The sequence below is a fragment of the Theobroma cacao genome, chromosome 1 (assembly GCF_053813885.1).
Source record: "Theobroma cacao isolate CCN51 chromosome 1, ASM5381388v1, whole genome shotgun sequence".
Classification (NCBI taxonomy): domain Eukaryota; kingdom Viridiplantae; phylum Streptophyta; class Magnoliopsida; order Malvales; family Malvaceae; genus Theobroma; species Theobroma cacao.
The window spans coordinates 34874996-34895961 of NC_142639.1; the positions used below are offsets into that span (position 1 = coordinate 34874996).

The 20966-nt window shown below is 31.5% G+C and overlaps 1 long non-coding RNA gene across 2 annotated transcripts; it reads left to right on the forward strand.

Annotated features, from left to right (window-relative positions):
• Positions 1–1605: 1605 nt before the first annotated feature.
• LOC18613325 (uncharacterized) lies at positions 1606–16190 on the forward strand. 2 transcript variants are annotated; one of them, XR_016024171.1, is made up of 6 exons: positions 1606–1970; positions 13624–13698; positions 14790–14842; positions 15537–15732; positions 15812–15911; positions 16005–16190. It is a non-coding gene; the product is annotated as an uncharacterized LOC18613325 (long non-coding RNA). The 2 variants fall into 2 exon arrangements; XR_001926825.2 differs by lacking the exon at positions 13624–13698.
• The last annotated feature ends 4776 nt before the right edge of the window (positions 16191–20966 follow it).

The following is a 20966-nucleotide window of genomic DNA, read 5'->3' on the forward strand; positions in this document are numbered from 1 at the left end:
AAAAAAAAGAAATTTTGTTTTCAATTACAAGGTATCACGTATATAAAATGAATCAAATCATGAATTAAATACAGAAGGAATTATGTACCGCGGATTGATAACATTATTTAAACAGATTCAATGATATAGTTTAAGTTAGTTATATAATTAATTATAAATGAAATACGATGTTTTGTTATTGGAGATTTTTTTAAACTCAAAGATCTCTCAAGGTCAGTTATTTTGTTAAAATTTTATTAAGATGAAAAATTGAAAAATTTTTATTAAGATGAAAAAATGAAGTACATTGAAGAGAGATATAAACTTCATCTTCAAGAGATATTCACAACAAGAAAATAGGTTTTTGCAACAGAAAAATTCTGTTGGAATATATAACAAAAATTTTTATTATTTTTTTTGACGGATTTTCAACGGAATATTTCCGTTGGAAATCCGTTGAAAAATGTTTTAGCGCCAAAAAAAAATTTCTCTCACCAAATTTTCCAACCGAATTTTCAACGAAATTTTCTAACGGAAAATTTTCTGTTGGAGATCTGTTGAAAAGTTAAAGAACCCAAAAAATTTGAAAACCCGCGAAAGTTTCCAATAAAAAATTCCGTTGGTAATAGTATTTTTTCAATTTTTATGCTTCAAATATGTTAAACTTTTTATAAATTTTATTAATCCTTTACGAAAAATAGATATTAATAAAAGGAAATATATTAATATGTGAAGTTTATAATATTTAAAAGTTTAATTATGTTTTCTTTTGCTTATTTTTATACATTTTTAAAACTTTATTGAATCATAAATTATAAATTAATAATTCCAAATTCATTAATTGTATAACATTAAAAAATTGATAAAAAGAACAAAATAAATTTTTAAATTTAAAAAAAACACATGATACGATATAATAAGAAATTTTAAAAAAATACTAATACTTTAGGTATGTTTTAATATTAATTAGTTAATATATATAAATTGAGAAGATAGATATATAATGAACTTATTAATTTAATATATTTAAAATATATTAGTTTATTATATCTATGTATACAAATTAGAATCATAGCTATATTAGACTATATATATAAACCTGCATTATTAACAAAAAAAGAAACTTATTGTATTAATATGAAATTACAAGTTATATTTTTTAATTGATATAACTTTATAAGTTAATATATATATGTATGTATATGAGATATTTAAATATCCTACATACATATATATTAATATGTTTTATATGTAAGCTTATAGTAATTTTATTTGTAGGATTAGAATTATTAGTTTTATTAGTTATTATCATACTTTTTATAAAATTATATTGATAAACAATTATACAAATTTTGTAATATATATCAAATTATATTACATAATATTTGTGTCATTAATATATATAATAAATTTAGTAATATACCATTATGTTTTATATTGAGTAATTTTTAAACATTAATTTATTAATAAAATTCAAAATATTTAAGTTTGTGCTGCTAGGGTGACTTGAACTTTTGCCCAGATGAAAAATGAGTTAAACTTTAACCAAGTCTACCACCCATCCAAACTGATTTTAAAACTCCCCAACTTAATTTCAAACGAATTCAAACTGCCATATAACTCAAATGAAAATCTCTAGCCACCGCGTCAGTCATTTTCCCCAAATCTCTCAACCTGTCTTCCCTTTTTTCTGCCTACAATAGAGGGTTCTTGCTGCCGATCTCCGTGTGGTGCTCACTTTCCCTAAATCTCCTTCCTTGTGCGGAGAGTAGAGGCTTGTTGCTGTGAAATCTCTCTGCTTGGGTTCTTGTTGTTTTGCCAAGCGTAGAGTCTTGTTGCTGCCGATCTCCATGCGTTGCTCACTTTTTTTGGTGAGTTCTTAGACCAGATCTTGCTGCTGAGCCTATTTGCCGAGCATAGAGTTCTTGTTTTGCCGAGGGTAGAGTCTTGTTGTCGAGCCTATTTACTACAAATCTTGGACCGGATCTTTGGTGAGTTGTTATTGCACTTTTATGGGATTTTTTGTAGCATTTGAAACTTGGTAAATGCAATGGCTTGAGTGCTTAAGGCTGCTTCTAGATTTTTTTTTGTACTGTTTATAATCGACATCTTCGAATTCAAAAAATGAAAAGAAAAACGACTTGAATCTAGCTTCCTTATCGCTACAGGAGATATTGCAGCCCACACTTGCTAACAACTAACAAGAAAAAAAGAAAAACTCTCTTTATTCAGGGTCATCGATCCATGAAAAAGAAATAGGATAGAAAAAAATGAACTCCCTCTCGATCTCTGTAGAATATTGATCCAAAATCATGTTACTGCTGTATTTGATTTCTTGTTACTGCTGCCTTTGATTATAGCTGCTTTAGAAATTGGATTTGTTTTTCAATTATCCTAGGCAACAAATATAGGAAAATGGTAAACACAAATTTCAATAACAAGTCACACAGGGAACATATACATACAGCTTTTATGAAATGAAAATTCTTCGATGGTAAACCAACAGCTACTACTACTGCCCGAGCATACTTCTCCATCTTCCTGTTAAGATCCACACCAAATACTTGGACCTCACTATTATCAGCATAGTACTCAAGATTAGGGCCTATGCCAATGCCAATTTCTAGTACCTTTTTGGCCTTTCTCCTTAGTTCCCTAAATAGCTGTGACTTGTAACTTGCAACCTTTGACATATAACAAAAGAGGTGTCATTGTCATGACCCATCGCCATCAAAACTCTAAAGATGAAGACTTTCTTCTTCAACTAATCAACAAACCTCTGCCTTATAAGATTACATAGTGTATGAGAAATTAACATAGTGTATGAAATACTATTATTAGATTACATAAGATTACAATTATAAAAAGCAAATTAACAAACCTCTACCTCATAAGATTACACTATGTAATACACTATGCAATATTATTAGATGAGAAATTAATTTGCTTTGATATTATTACAATTATAAAAAAAAGACTTGAGTCAATTAAATTTTATTATATCGATCATATAAAAAATATATATTTTAACATATGAGTATTTGATTCAATGATAAATGTGTGTATTTTTTTTATCAAAAATTATATATATATGAATCAAGAAAGAAAATAAAGGAAAATTATATAAAAGATATACATAAATATAATGACTTAGATGAGGCGGATCAAATCTCTTGTCTAATAAATATTGAGTATATGGTACAAGAATTTTATTTTTGATACCTAAAAAATAATATACAAGATTTGGTTATATTAAAAGTAAAGAAGTCATCAATAATTGGCTTGTAATTAATTAATGTAATGAATATGATTAATAGATCCCAATTAGTAGAACATAGTTTATTATACAATGATGTAAATTCTTCATTAAAAAGAAAAAGAAATTAGATGTGGAGTATGAACATATAACGGACTGCTGAGACCCATAAAGAGAAAGATTCAAGGGGAAGAGTGGACGCCCATTTAATTATTTATTTATTCAATCAAAGCTCTTTATCCCCTTTATAAAAGCCCTCCTCCTTTCTCTGAGTTCCTCAGAATTTTCCTCACCCTTGTACATTCCCTTTGAAATACTATTTCATAATATTACATAGTGTAATCTATCAAAGCATATTTTTTTTTTCGTAAGATTACATAGTGTATGAAATACTATTTCCTTTTGTATATAACATTTTTTTCATATTAAATAATAAAAATATCAAAAGTCCTTACTTTTAAAAAATAGTAATTCCTTTCCTACATAATTTTTTAATTTTTTAATCATAAAAAACTAATCCAAACTTAGGGTCCAATTCATAGTGATAATGGTTATCCAAAAGGCAAAGCAAAAAAGTTTTGCCCATTTCTCAGTCACTTGGTTGTAATGGATTTTATACTCATTAATACGTAGAAAAGCTTGTGAATATGAATTTATCCACTCGTTTATAAAGTTACACTTATATACCATCCTGTTTTTATATTTTTTTTTGTATGGAATCATTTTTACTATCCTCATATGTTATTATTTTTTTCTTATTATATTTAAATTGTTTAACTTAGTTTTGCATATTGGAATGTAGTTGTTAACAAATTTTATTATAAACAACGGTGGAAATTACTCTTGACTGTTATATTTTATGACACTTAAGATTACAAAATGACGAGAGATCGATCTTGGATGTACCGTCGCTTAACTTCTGATGGATTCATTAGAGATGAATTTGTAAATAGAGTTAATGAATTCATTCATTTTGCACGTTCTAACACTACATTTATGTGGGATAATAAAATTAGATGCCCTTGATCTCGATGTAGTAACAAAAAGTTTCTATGTGAGGATAAGGTGACAGAGCACATCCTTAATAGAGGTTTTATTGGTGCTTACACAATTTGGAGTTTACATGGGGAACATGATGTTGGACAATCATCAAGAAGTAGAGATAGAGTTAAACCATATGCTAGTAATGAGGAACATGAGTAATATGGAGAACTTATATATGATGAAGAAATAGAAATTCCATATAGTAAAATGGTTAGGGATGTTATGGGTCCTGAAGTTGCTTTCAATTATGGTTGTGAAAATGAGTCAAGGTTTGTGGAAGAAGATCCAAATCCAAATGCATCTATCTTTTACTCTTTGTTAAGTAATGCAGAGGAACCTTTGTGGTCAGGTTGCATAAAGCACACAACGCTTTTAGCTGTGTCACAATTTTTAAATGTTAAGTCAGAGTACAATTTGAGTGAATCATGTTTTGATCGACTATTGGAGATAATAAAAAATATGTTACCTTCATATGAAACTTTATCTACTTATAGAATGAAAAAAAAGGTAGCAAAACTTGGATTGGGATATATCAAAACTCATGCTTCCAAAAACAATTGCATGTTATTTTGGATGGAAACTGCTAATTTTGACATTGTATGATATGTGAGTATCCTCAATATAAACTGAGGAAATCAAGTATGAACAGGCAGAGGAAAATACCTTACAAGATTTTGCGTTACTTACCACTTATACCCAGGCTTCAAAGGCTTTATATGTTATGCAAAACTACTGAATATATGACGTGGCATGCGTAAAACCAAAGTGATGATGGAGTCCTCAAACACCCTGTTGATGGTGAGGCTTGGCAACACTTCAACCGCACACATAAGTTATTTGCAATGGAACCTCAAAATGTCAGACTAGGGTTATGTGCTGACGGTTTCAATCCTTTTAGACCGACTGCAAAACCTTATTCTATTTGGCCAGTAATGCTATGTGTGTACAATTTACCCCCACGAATGTGTATGAAACAATAATATATATTTCTTAATATGGTTATTTCGGGAAAGAAAAATCCAAGTCAAAACATATATGTTTTCTTGAAGCCTTTGATATATGAGTTGAAAGTTGTCACAGCCCAAATTCCCGGGCCATGACCGGCGCATGGGCCTAATGGGCATAGCCCACCAAGCCCAAGCAAGCCTATTATGTAATCTTGCTTAACATCTCATCAACTATTCTCAAGTCACCTTTCATAATTCCAACTTATAATCACTTTAATAATGGGTTATAGCAATCAAGAATTTCATTAATATAAACCCAAAATGATGTTAACATTTCAACTCATGGTGGCATTAACAGTTAAAATATACATATTTCGTCTAAGACACGTATCTTAGTATTTTACATCACATGAACGTACTCATAAAATAAAATAACTCTTGACTTCCAGCGGAGTGACCACAGTGAAGATGCAGCTACTAAGATGCTATAGTACCTATCAAGAAATCGAGTATATGTGTGTAACTCAATCTAGGTCCTAACTGCCTCCAAATCAATCTTGTTGTTTTTTTTTACTTGACTCTAACCTCAACTAATACTCCAAATAGACATGTGAGGCCTTGTTGGAACCTTAGGGTTTCTTTGTAGTTGAATTCTCTTCCAATAGCTTCCAAGCTAGTATGGCAAGTCTTTCTTTCTCTTTCTAAAACTTTCAACTAGTGAGAGAAAGTGCTGAACAAAGACTTTTTGAGGGTTTTAAGGTGTAAAAGTGGAAGAGCATGAAAAATCGTATGAAAGAGTGGGCAAAAGCATGAAATTTGGAACTAGAGAGAAAGTTATGAAGTTTTCATACCATGCTTCCATGGAGAAAGAAACAAATGTGAGATAGAAGGATGAAGAATAAGAAGCTGCTGAAAATTGAAGAAGCTGCTGGAAGGAGAAGATATTTATAGCTCAAACTTATCCAATTCCCTTAGAAATTACGAAAATGCCCTTAGCAAGTTAGCTTGTTCTTCTCCAATCCTTTGTGAAATCTTTTTACTCTTTTGATACTGAGGCCAAGTCCATAATGGTCTAAATATACTCGGGTTTACGAAAACTTAAAAATTTTACCCCTGTTACGAAAATTATTGCCACATCTAGTTTTTTCATGTTTTCATCATTATACATCATTTATTTGGTCTTTATGCTCATTTAGACCTTAAATATCATAAAACTTCCTTCTGAGAACTTATTAGAGGAAATGAAGAAATTACCCATGACCCAGGTTATTACGCCTATGCCTCGTTATGAGCCTATAGGGGTTAAGGTCTCACATTTTTCCCTACTAATAAAAATTTGGTCCCCGAATTTAAATTTAACTATAAGGTAATGTACCTCTAAGCATTAAAGAGGTGGGGATACTTTGTCCGCATCTCCTCCTCGGCCTCTCATGTTACCTCCTCGAATTCAAATCGAAGTACAGTGAATGATCAAAGTTCTCAAGTTCTGCCACATCACTCTCGTCGAGCATTCTTAACATAGAATCTTGGTTTATGCATTGTATCAACTTCCAATCTTGATAGAAAAGTCAACGATGTCATAATATATAATTATGTGTACTACTCTTGTTAGATCAAAACAATATCATTCTTTATCTTATGAAGAGAATTCAAATATGCTATTAATTCTGGTCACACCTCAATCAAATCATCCTTAAATCATCAATCATGCATGTTTACTTAACCATCCACAATTCCTCTACTTTGATCTTTTATCAAACCTTCCAACATTCAAGCATTTATTCCACCATTGACTATAAGTCAAAATGGTCAACCAACCTCTATTCTGTTTCACATACCTCCATACAAATTCCATTCAAGCATTTTATAATACATAAGGATCAAACACTCTTTATTTATTCATATATGTTTAACATCACAACTGATTCAAATCCGATAACCATTAGTAACCATCTTCCCAAAAACAAATTCCAATACGTTCATGTTCGAGTGCTCACTAGATAAATCTCAACTTATACCATAAGGCATTTCAATAAATCATGACATTTCACATACCCCTTTATAATCTTAATCAATCTCTTTAATCAATAACTCAACCTCTCAAGATTAAAGTTACTCAAAATTTTCCTTTTAAAGTTCTTTTCCAAGTCTCATTTTGATTACTAATTATTTCTACATTTCCGATGTCATAACTAATTTGTTCGTCATCAATCATCCACAACATATCTAACTTGATATTTCTCAAATTTACTCCAAACATCAGATCTCATAGCCTTATTAGTTTATCAATTTGAAGATCAAATTAAACATTTGTCTCTCTTTAAGTGCACTTTAAAATTTAAGAATCACTTATTAAGGCCTTTTTGATATTAACTTCTTTTAGTCCCTTTTACCTTAGAAAATTAAATCCATAATTATTCATTTTGAATCATGAGCTTTACATCAATCAAGATAGATTTTACACTTTTAATTATACGAATCCAAATGCACACCTTTACGCATAAGTTATAAACTTTTTCCCACATCTTTATATCTCAAAATTATATATATTGAAGTTATACCAAAACTGATACATCATTTTCCATTGCCCCTTAGGATATTAAATTTATGTCATACTTCTCTATTTGTGTACTTCATAATAGCCTAACAATTTCTAGCTCACAGTTAAGCTAGGTCATACACCAAGCCTTTCAGGCTATATCAAAACACCAAGTTTTATCATGATATAATAGAATTTGATAAACTCATACCAAAAGTATAAACACTTACTTTTAAGCTAACAGAATTATAATCCACTTGTCCACTGCCAAAATCAGCGATAAATTATCTTAATCATTATCTAGCACTATAACCGTTGATAGAATATCATCATCAAATCAAATTATAACTAACTCCGCATGAGCTTTTATACCAATATGCAACATATATATCCATGCATATATTTTTTCAAAAATTTTAACTTCGAATAGCCTTAGGCATATCAAGCCCAATAAGCCATCTGTAAAATCAAAATAACCAACAATCAAGTTTAGAATCATTTTTTTTTCTCTTGGTTGGTTAGATCATGCTCCTCATTTGTGGTGAATACACAAAGCTGATTCCAGTATTCCATTGTCATACAAGAGTTAACCACTAATTGGCACTATCTCCAAACACCACGTGTTTTATAAGTCGATTTTCTTAGTCAAAATTTATGTTGTAGTATTCCATCTCTAGGTCATGTCCCATTACCAAATCTTTACTCGTATAAGAGTACTTGAATTCTCAAATCATCATCTATTTTCTAAGTAGATTTCTACAATTTTCGTAGTGCATTTCTATTCCCTTACCAAGGGTAGTATCATTTAATCAAACCATGTCACCCTTCTTTTATAAACATTTGAAGCATAATTTAACCTTCCACTATCCCTATCAGGCACTTTACCTTGATAGTTACTCAAAATAAATTGGAACTTGTGGGGAAGCACTTTTTACTATTGTATGCTCTACCTCCATAAGCGTATCAAGATCGTATTAATATCGAGTCTACATAATGGCAAGGTAGTCGTTACCTCAAATCAACATTCCCAAGCATTCTTAGACTTGCAGCGTACCTTGGTACTACGTGACATATCAGTCACGAACATCAACATCATTATAAAATTATTAGCTTCTTGAACTTTAATGTTTTCTCAATGTGAAAAATCTATCGAATTTATCTTACCAGGGTGTTCACAAGGTGGATACATGTTCGTAATTTACTATTCAATGCCTAAAGTAGTGAACACAGTCTCATCATTAAAGTTCTACCCTTATCTATCAATCATAACTCCCTTGCACATTTACCTATACATTGTTGGGTTACTCACAAGCCACTTATGGCCATCCAAATTTTGACCTCTTATAGCAAGTCAAGCTAATATATTCTCTTATGTTTTTCCATATACTTCTAAAACACTTAAACACTTCCTTTAATAGGGTTCCATTGAGAACTTAATCAATCAAAGGCTTATCTTTAAAGCCACTTTTGACTTTAATCGTTCATTGTATGCCCGATAACACTTTAGCTCACTGACCCTACTAGACATTATTTTAAAATCTCCCAAAGTGTTTGTGTTCTTAGTTCAGATCATACCATCTAACTTAGTATAATTGCATTAATTATCCTTAAGCTATTTATGCTCAGCATATCAACATTCATATTTTCCCTTCAATCATGTTATTGACCTTGTCAAGGTACATGTGGCTTTTCAACCTTTCACAATGCATTCCACATTTATGCCAGGGCATTCTCAATCTCATGCCAAGCTTATAGGCATGTAATCACCAATTAGGCCAAATCCTTCTATGGAATATCTTCTTCCATACAATGAATGCGAATCACAAGATATACAACTTCGAGTGTATGTTTACATATTGGTAACCTCCATATATTTCATGATCATAAAAACCACAATTTGCAAAACTAGCTTTCTATCACAAGTTTGCTATTGGAACATTAGTCTCAACATATCTCACTTTGGGCATACTTCACTACTAGCATTCACATACCTTTACCATAACATTCAGTGCAAATTGATTAAGTAATGATCTCCAAATTTACTCTTAGATACACATATATCAAATTGTACACCACTTAGTGTTGAGATCTTGACTTTACTCATCAATTCTTAACCAATTGCATCCATAAGATAAATAATTCAGATAATTTTTTGTATCTTGTCTTTGCAGTCATAAGATCAAAATTTCTTAAGCTTGGGATGCAGAAACTTCCTCTTAGAGCATATACGAAAATCCACATGTTTTAAGTCCCTCACCTTTGGAGAAGTCACATTCAAGACAAATCATTTACATCATAGGTTGCATATTGAGCCAAATATATTTTTAAATTGACCTTCAAAGCAATTCATATATCGATCTTCATATAGAACTCCATATGACACTTAGACTAAATTTGTCATTTCCATGTCATTTAATTTCAAACTACTAAATCCATATCTAGTCCTTTAATCCTTTGGCTCCACACTAAGCATAGCAAAATTCAAGCTCATTCTTAGAGTAGATCATTTACTAGCCTTTTACTTCATGACCATATATCAATTATAATAATCCGTGATTTTCTCCCTTGAGCTAATTCATGCAATTATAACCATAAACTACAACAATTCAATCCAAGCCTTGGAATCTTGCAATCACTTAGTTGAAATCAAAACCAACTCCATTTAAGCTACTATACACATATTCAACACTTATACACTTATAAAATATTTCAAAAGCTCACACAATTTCTATAGGGACATGTCAAGCTCAATTAACATAGTGCCCTTACCACCGTGCACATAAACATTAGTTTACATTTTCCTCAATACTTAAATTTATAAACCTCAAGTGAGTCATAACAATCACTATTCATTCCAGTCAAAATACAGCTCTTAATATCATTATCGTACGTCCTCCCTATATTGACCTCAAATACAATCCATAGTCCCCAAAATTTTAATTTTAATTTTTTTTTAACCATGAGTTCAAATCATAATTCCAGCAAATGAATAAACTATTACGGACTTAACAGTCCAGCTCCACCTTCCTCCATCCTTAATCAGAGGAGTATATCATTATATTGGCCTTTCATTAGGAGCATTTGCTTAAAAATCTTTCCAATAATGGTTTGTGTCTCGGGTGGCATCTCAAACCCGGACAACGGCACCACTTATGACCTTTACATAATGTTAGCATGAGGGTAGGTTGTTAGGAATAAGAGTTCATATAGCCTCTTGTCTATGACTTGTGCTGTAGTCACAAATCATAGACAAGACTCTACATTAACTTCGACAACTCCGCTGACTGACAAGAGAACCCCTAGAACTCGACTAAACTTAAAGCTCTGATACCACTTTTGTCACAGCCCAAATTTTTGAGCCATGACCGACGCATGGGCCCAATAGGCATAGCCCACCGAGCCCAAGCAAGCCTATTATGTAATCTTGCTTAACATCCCATCAACTATTCTCAAGTCACCTTTCATAATTCCAACTTATAATCACTTTAATAATGGGCTATAGCAATCAAGAATTTCATTAATATAAACCCAAAATGATGTTAACATTTCAACTCATGGTGGCATTAACAGTTAAAATATACATATTTCATCTAAGACATGTATCTTACTATTTTACATCATATGAACGTACTCATAAAATAAAATGACTCTTGACTTCTTGCGGAGTGACCACAGTGAAGATGCGGCTATTGAGATACCATAGTACCTACCAAGAAAGTGAGCATATGTGTGCAACTCAATCTAGGTCCCAACTGCCTCCAAATCGGCCTCCAAATCGGTCTTATTGTTTCTTTTGCTTGACTCTAACCTCAACTAATACTCCAAATGGACATATGAGGCCTTGTTGGAACCTTAGGGTTTCTTTGTAGTTGAATTCTCTTCCAATAGCTTCCAAGCTACTATGGTAAGTCTCTTTTTCTCTTTCTAAAACTTTCAGCTAGTGAGAGAAAGTTCTGAACAAAGACTTTTTGAGGGTTTTAAGGTGTAAAAGTGGAAGAGCATGAAAAATCGTATGAAAGAGTGGGCAAAAGCATGAAATTTAGAGCTAGAGAGATAAAGTTATGAAGTTTTCATATCATGCTTCCATGAAGGGGTAAACAAACATGAGATAAAAGGAGGAAGAAGAAAAAGCTACTGGAAATTGAAGAAGCTGCTAGAAGGAGAAGATATTTATAGCTCAAACTTATCCAATTCTTTTAAAAATTATGAAAATGCCCTTAGCAAGTTAGCTTGTTCTTCTCCAATCCTCTATGAAATCTTTACCTTTTTAACACTAAGGCCAAGTCCACAATGGTCTAAATATACTCCGGTTTACGAAACTTAAAAATTTTTACTCGATGTGCAAAATGACCATTTTGCCCCTATTGTGAAAATTATTGTCACATCTAGTTTTCTTTGTGTTTTCATCATTATACATCATTTATTTGGTCTTTATGCTTATTTAGACCTTAAATATCAGAAAAATTCCTTCTAGGAACTTATTAAAGAAAATGACGAAACTACCCCTAGCTCGGGTTATTACGCCTATGCCTCGTTATAAGCCTATAGGGGTTGAGGTCTCACAAAAGTATTGTGGACTGAAGGTGTTGTAACGTATGATGCATATAGGAAACAAAATTTTCATATGAGAGCAGCATTATTATGGATAATTAATGATTTCCTTACTTACGGTATGTTGTCAGGGTGAAGTACTCATGGATGATTATCATATCCCTATTGCATAGAACATTCTAAGGCTTTCATATTGGATCATGGTAGGAAACCTTGTTTCTTTGATTGTCATAGACAATTCTTGCGATCTAATCATCCTTTTAGAAGACAGAAAGATAAATTTATTAAAAAAAGAGTTGAACATGACTTACCATTTTCTCAATTATCCGGTGAGGAAATATTGTCACGTTTGAATTCGCTTCTTGATCTCCCATTCGGAACAAAATGTGGTGACTCGTAGCTAGAAGTGGACGCAATATTAAGGATTAGCGGTAATTTTGTCATTTCTTTAGTGAGCCCCTAGAAGTATGCTTTCAAACAATATTAAGGCCTAAGTAGGCCTAAGACATAAATGAATGATGAAAATAAGGATAAAATGACAAAGAAAATAGAAATAATGATGATTTCCAAGGTAGGGGCAAAATGGCCATTTTTCCATCTTGGGTCAAAATTTTAAGTTTTCGTGAACCCAAATATTTTTAAACTATTATGGACCATGTCCCATTGTCAAAAGAGTAAAAATATTACACTAAGGATTAGAGGAGGACAAGCCCACTTGTTAAGGGCATTTTCATAATTTAAGAAGAGATTGGATAAGCTTTAGCTATAAATATCATTTGTTCCAGCAGCTTCTTCTTCTTCTTCTTCCTATCTCACGTTGCTTTCATCCTCCATGGAAGCTTGTTTTGAAACCTCCATAACTTCTCTCAAGCTAGCCCCAATTTTCATGTTTTTATGCACCCTTTCATATAACCTTTTGTGCTCTTTCACTTTCTCACTTTAAAACCCTTGAAAAGTCTTACTTTCATACTTTCTCTCACTAGCTAGGTGTTTTAGAGAGAGAAAGAGAGAGCGTCTATAATAGTTTGAAATTTTTTTGAAAGAATTTCAATTACCAAGCTACCAAGGTGAGTAGTGAATTAGAGTTGATTTTTAGTTGTTGATAAAGTCTAGTAATTTGATTTATAAGTGTTTTATTGTTGAGATTGTTTAATCATTTTTAACGTGACTAGAGTAGTGGAAATAATATCCATTTAATGGTAGTTGGAAGCTAGTTAGGAATGACTAGTAGAACTCAATTTAGAAAATAACTTTGGAATAGTATTAATGGTAAGTTGGGTTGATGGTGATGTTGTTGTGTATGATAGGTTCCAACGAAACCCTACACCTCCATTCGGAATCTTAGTCGAAGTTAGAGCCCACCAAAACATCAATAAAGACTGGTGAGTGAACTTGCATTTCAAAATTCTTTGGGAAATGTAAATGTATTTGAACGAAACATTTGAATGATTTTATCTAACCTTTCTTTAAAAATGTGTGCCAGGGAACAAGCCTTTGATAAAATGTTTTGATGTTATGAAAATGTAAAATGTGTAAAAGGATGAATCCAAGTGCTCCTATATTATGTTGATATGTATATTATGCATTGGATGTTCCTTTTTGTGTGATAATGATGACCCAACTATGTGCATGTGGGAGTGCACATGAGTTGATAATGACCCAGCTATGTACGAGTAGGGAGTGCACATGAGTGGAGTGTGGTGGGATGGTATGCATGATAATGTATGTATATATATATATATGTCATAGAAAGTTTATGAAAATATTTGTGATTGTGTTGTATTTTGACATTGTTAATTGCTCCCAAATTGCTTTTCATTTTAGCAAGAAAATGGCTTTTGATGTAACAAGACCCTTTTTAACAAAATTGCTCTGTTTCTCGCTGCAGCGAGAAACTCTCAGGTTGGATGGGGGTTACACTAGCCTAATTCTTGCTGTAGCGAGAAATTTTCTGGAGATTCTCGCTACAGTGAAAATGAATCTCGCTGCAGCGAGAAACTCTCAGGTTCTAGTGCAGTACTTTCATTTTCACAAAGATTTTGACCACCTTCCAATTAAAATTGGAAAAAGTGGTAAACATAAAAGTTATAGCCCAGCCTCTTAGCTTTCTAATGGTCTAAAATAATGTCAACTAGATTTCTGTAGTGGAAGATATGTTTGAAAAACCAAAACATATGCAAATTGAGACTGTTTCTCGCTACAGCAAGAAACTTGCTGTCATGCTTGCTACCTTGCTGGATTTTGACATGTTTTTCACCCATTTAACTTCATGGATTGCTCATGAGTTTTTGTAACACTATGAGGTTATTAATCAAAGTTTGAAATGAGGGGTTTTTAGTAAGAAATTAAATCAATTGCATTGTTTTTGAAACAAATGCATCATGATTGCCAAGTTTTCCTTATCGATTGCTTGTTCCCTTCTTATGTTCACTCATTGAGTTTATACTCACCTTTTTCAAATTCATGTTTTCAGATCAGGAGGCAGTTGAGACATAGATTGAGGTGTCCACATACATCCATCTTTTGGTAGGTATCAATGGCATTCAATTGTTGCACCTTCATTATAGTCACTCTGCGGGAAGTCTAGAGTCATTTTCATTGAACATACATACCCTGATGTAAATTGTTAAGACATATATATATCTTAAGCAATAGATGTTTATGTTGATTAATGTTGCCACTACGAGATGGCACGGATGACATTATTTTGAATCATATAAATGTGAATATATGGTTTCGATAGAAAAGTATTGAAATGCTCGTTAATAAGAATTACGAAATACGGTTGTAAGAACGAATAATGAAATCGATGAATGGAGTCACATAGATAGGCTTGCTTGGGCTTAGTGGGCTATGTCCATTGAGTTCAAGCACTGGTCATGGCTTGGGATTTAGGTCGTGACAAGATCTTTCCTCCCGGTTTCTTTGACTCTATGGAGCATATGCCGATTCATTTACCTTACGAGGCAAAGGTTGGTGGACCCGTCTAGTATCGATGGATGTATCCGTTTGAGAGGTACTATAATTGTTATTTGTTTTCAAATAGTTTATTAGAATAGTTTAAGGTACTTTATAAGTTTGATTCATATTGTGATATTTAGGTTTTTACAACATTTGAAGAAGAAAGTAAAAAATCGAGCCTTTGTCGAAGGATCTATATGTGAGGCTTATATTATCAAGGAAATATCCTCGTTTTGCTCATGATATTTTGAACTTGCAGTGCGAACAAGATTAAATAGAGTGCCACGTAATGATGATGGGGGAGACATGGACTCTCAGGGTCGTCTTTCAATTTTCACTCATCTTGGGTGAGCTTCTGGTCCATTAGATAAATCTCGATTTTTAGATGAAGATGAGTTTTATGCTGCTGAGCTATATGTTTTAATGAATTGTGAAGAGATGCTCCCATATATAAAGTAAGTATCATTCAACCATAAACTCAAATGATTGATCATAAGAATGAATTTAATCACTAAATTATGGATATGATGATAGAATGTTTGATGAAATGATCAAGGGAGATGTTATGCATATATCGGAAGATGAATTGGAGAAAGCATGTGATGCAAGATTCGTTAAATGGTTTAAAAATTATGTAAGTTTATATAAATTAAAAGTGAACTTTTAATAACATTGAGGCATTAATTATGTAATTATTAATTTTTGATCTTGTGTGTCATGTTCGTAGGTTGCAACACGTATGGATGAAATTGACCCACGTATACTTGAAATCTCTCATGGTCCAAGACGTATGATAAGGTGTTACAAAGAATACTTTGTAAATAGTTTCAAGTTTCACACCTTAGATTACGACCAAAATCTTAAGACAATGAATAGTGGGGTTGCATAAAAGGGAGTTTTTACAATGATTATGAGCATGACTTTTATGGTATTTTAGTGGATATAATCGAGTTGGAGCATTTTGGTATCGGAAATAAAGTTGTGCTATTTAAGTGTCATTGGTTTGACAATGAAAAATGTATTAAGGTATATCCTTTGCATGGTCTTGTTGATATTAAATACAATTCAATACTTGCCAGTAATGAACCATTTGTTTTAGCTGCACAAGCTCATCAAGTTTATTATAGTAGTTATCCATCAAGGAAAAGAGATTGACATGATTAGTGGGCAGTATTTAAAACAAAAGTTAAGAGTAGATTTCACATTCCTAGTAGTAGAGATAGAGAAAATGAAATTGATTTGAATGAAGAAGTATACCAACAAAATGTGTCTATTTCAATTAATGGTATTCCATCGGAAGAACTTGATAACTTTACAGTTTTAGCAAGTGGTAATTATGAAGAGGTTAATCTCTTTATTGAGGATGAAGAAGATGACATGCAAAGAGATGAAGATGAAGAAAATGACATGGAAATAGATGAAAATGAAGATGACCATGAAGAAGAAGATGAACTTGAAGACGACACTTGTGAAGCTTTTAGTGATGATAGTGATAATAATAAAGAACATGAGTTTGCTTATTCTGAAAGTGATTGATGATGGTAGGCATATATGTGATAATTCTATTTTATAGAATTATTTTACTCTAATTTTGTTATTAAATATTAGCTAAGTTTTCAATTTTCAATTATAATTTACTTATTTTAGTTGTTTTTATAATTAGGTTACTCTTAAGTTAGTTATTTTAATTTTATGTTATTTTTTTTAATTTGTTTATTATTGATTAGTTTTTATATTTTTTGTAAGATTAAAAGTGATTGGGCTTAAGTTTGGAAAGTAAGGTGTAGATAGACCCATAATTTGCTTGCATATGCTTCAGTATTTTGGCTATATCTTGAGTTATAGAACTCCAAATGATGCGATTCTTAGACCAGTGCAAATCTAAGAGACAGAGCTACAACTTTTATGAAGATCACTTTGCCCAGTTCTACTTTGAAGATAGAGAAAATTATGTCGGAAAATAGCTGGATGTACTATGCCGGAAATGAAAATTTGTAAAGACTGATAATTGATTTTTGGGCCTCTTATTATACTTTTAAGCCCAATTAAACCCTAGGTCAGCTTAAGGAACTTTAATTTAAGTTTATTAGTATAAATAGGATATGTTTAACAACATTAAGGAGAGAACCTTTGGGAGATTCAAGAAACTAGAAGTTGAGGCTGAAACTTGGAGATCAAGACGACAAATATTGTTTTGTTTTATTCCTTAGCTTTTATCGTTCTTGATACTTTCAATGGTTGAATTTTATACAATGTTATTTTATTGTGCAATTATGAGTAGAAAAATTTCTTTTTCTAGGATTGCAATTAAACTCACATGTAGTCTAAGTTTTTAATCTCTGTCTTACTTATTTTCAATGGGATTTGAATTGTTTATTCGAATTTGTTCTTAATACTTTTAATTACTTGGCCACCAATTAAATTAATTTAGGAACCTAAACAAACTTGGGAAAGGGAGTTTAGAGTAGACTAAAATTGGGATAGCATATGATCATATCAATTGATTTGCGTATAGGATAGGGATATACCTATAGGCCATATGTAGCCAAATTAGAGACTGAACTTAATGAGTCTGTTTTAATTTCAATTCACATAGGGACATAGTGTTTTAATTAAAATAGATATTTTTATCGGACTAGTCGGGAGACCCTTATAAATAATTGAGGACTCTAGGTTAGCAATTCAACCCATTGAAATAAGTTAAGGATTAGAGGTAAGATTTAGATGAAGTGTAAGGGATATTGTAATCCTAGGTTTATTGATTAGATATTTTCTTAAGTTATTATTTTGATTTTTCTTGTTGGTTTTAATTTTAGTTTTAATTAATTATTTAATTTTGATTATTTGGATAAGATTAAATTGTTCTAATTTTAGTACTTAGTAAAGTTTTAGATCAATTTTCTGTGGGATCGATACCCTGCTTGCTAATATACTATCTATTCGATACGTATACTTGCATAGTAGGATTTTAACTGACAATATGATATTGGTTTTATATTTTTTATTACATATTTGTTTAATTTTAATTTTATAATATTACAAAATCTTGACATGATGTAAAAGTATAACAAAAAGTTTATATTTATAAATGTTGAAATTAATACTATATAATAGCAGCTTTGATTATACAAATGAATAATCATACTTGTCATTGTTGTAAATTGACGATTTGTATACTTTGATTAAATTTGATTGAAAATAATTTGTGTCTAAATTTTAAGTTTTTAATTTTGCAAGAACGATGGTTAAAAGGAAGCATTCACAACCGAGACCTAGATTAACAAATGCCTCTGGAAGTATGTCCTTGCCACAGTATGCTAGTGCGTTTGCTTATCTATCCATTCAACTACAGATGTAGCAGGAGTATAATGATGTACCCTTTAAGACACCTTCTTTGTTGGGTGCATCTGCAGAGCAAGTAGAAAATGAGACATCTCCTCACGATTCTCGCAGATCCCCATCTATTGATTTAAGTGCAAGTGTAGATGACACATCATCAAGGTCAAAGGGTAAGGGGCCTAGTGTAAAATTACAGACTCCTGTAGATCCATCCGGCAAATTACGTATAACTCCTATTAGGGAGAGGTATGTTGCCTTGTTATATTTGTTATATTTGTTAATGAAATTTTTATATTTGTTATAAATTTTAATATATAAAAATTTTCTTATATATTCTACAAGTACTTTTTTTAAGCGAGGGGTCACCACTACAATAACAAGGATAATCAAAAATCACTTCAATGGTCCATGGTCGACATAGAGGAAAGTCCCTAATGATGTAAAGGAGTTAATGTTTCAAAAATTTCAGGTACATAGTTTGTTATATATTTATTTATTATAACTTGATGTTTTCAATTAGTTTGTATCAATTTTTTTAATTACGTTATTATTTTGCTATATGAAAAATGTGTTTGGTCTGCAAATCAAGATGTTTTGGTTCGAAGAATATGAGAAAAAATTTGTTTCAATAAGTTACGAAACATGCTTTCAGAAAAAAAGAATAAAGCAATGACAGAAGCCAAAACAAATAACATTAGGGATTGCAAAGGCATGTCAAGGGAATGAATTACAAATGAAATCTGGGATGTTCTTATCAATACGGTACGAGGTACAGAAGTATGGCAAAACAAATCAAGAAAAGCAAGGCAAAACTGTTTAACAGCAAAATAAAGAAGCATCCCAAAGCACACTGGCGGTTCAGTTCCATTTGTTGTTCATGCAAAAAGGATGGTATGAATTAGTCTTACTTTGCATTTATATGTAAGGTTTTCTTTCAAACTAAATTTAAATAGTATGTTTAGTAGTTTGACTTTGGTTTTTCATTACATGTTATTTATATATATCGATTATGATTGAGTGTATATAGTTGTAAATAAATGCAGGCAATTGAGATGAAACGAGATGTTAGCTTTTTGAAAGTGTTTAACCACACTCATAAGCGTTTAGGGGGTCATGGTGATTTTATAGATAACAAGTCCAAGTCTACGAGTGTAGGTACAAAATTGATTAATTTTGACATTAAATTTGACAACCCTAGTTGAATACTAATCTTATTTAATTTTTTATGTAGAAAATGTATAATTCTGTACTATCGCAGAAGTATGGTGAGAATTTATCTTCTCAACCAGAATTCGATCCGAATGCTTGGATTGAAGCAATTGGAGGGATTGAGACTACACGCACTCACGTGTATGGGTTTGGTACTCGGGTGCCTGCTACAGCTTTACTTACTGGAACACATAGCAATGTAACAACATCTGAGTCTGCATGTGGCGCTATCAACTCAAACGCTACCAGTCCCGCAATTGCATTGAAAGAAAAAGTGAAAAATCTTTCAAAAAACTTGGGTAAGATACGTGATGAAATACGTGAAGAAATTAAGAATGCAATGGCAGAAAGCATGAGTGAATTTAAGGCACGTATGGAAACCATGATCATGACTAATGCACTTTCAAAACAAGGAAATGCGAGACCTTCAAGTTAACATCTTGACAAGTAAGATCACATTTCATGATATGATGTCTATGTTTCACTGCTACACTTAGATACTTTTTAGTATAGCTGTTTAATAACAATTTTAGCTTTATATTCATATGTGTTGAATTTTTTTAGATATTATGTATTAGGGTAATTTTGAATTGTACGAATTTGACTTCGAATCTCGATTTTTAATGTGTGTTTCTTTTATATATATTGAAAGTCAAATGTGGATGTGAATAGATATTTTATTATCGACATGGAAATTGGTAATTTTTTTTGGAAAAGCAATAGTAGAAGGATATGCAATTAAAATTTACTAAATTAATTTTCGTTGAAAATTCATTTCTAGCGAAATTTCCAAAGGAATTCCAATGAGGTATCCTACAAAAATCACATTTTTTCAACCGAATTTTTCGTTGAAAATTTTTAACTGATTTTCAACAGAAAGTATTAGCGACGAGGTTTTTACAGACGAAATTTTTAATAAATTTTTCTGTTAGAAATCCATTGGAAAAATGTATTTCCAACGAAAATCATCCTTTTTTCAACAAAAAAATTCGTTGAAAAAATGCTGTTTTTTTGTAGTGATTGAAGTATTATCCTTTTTTTACCTAAAATATAAAAATATGAACTAAATATTCTAACTTGCTTATAAAAAATAAATTGCATAAAGTCATTGGGACATATGCGAAAGAGAAAGACTGAAAAT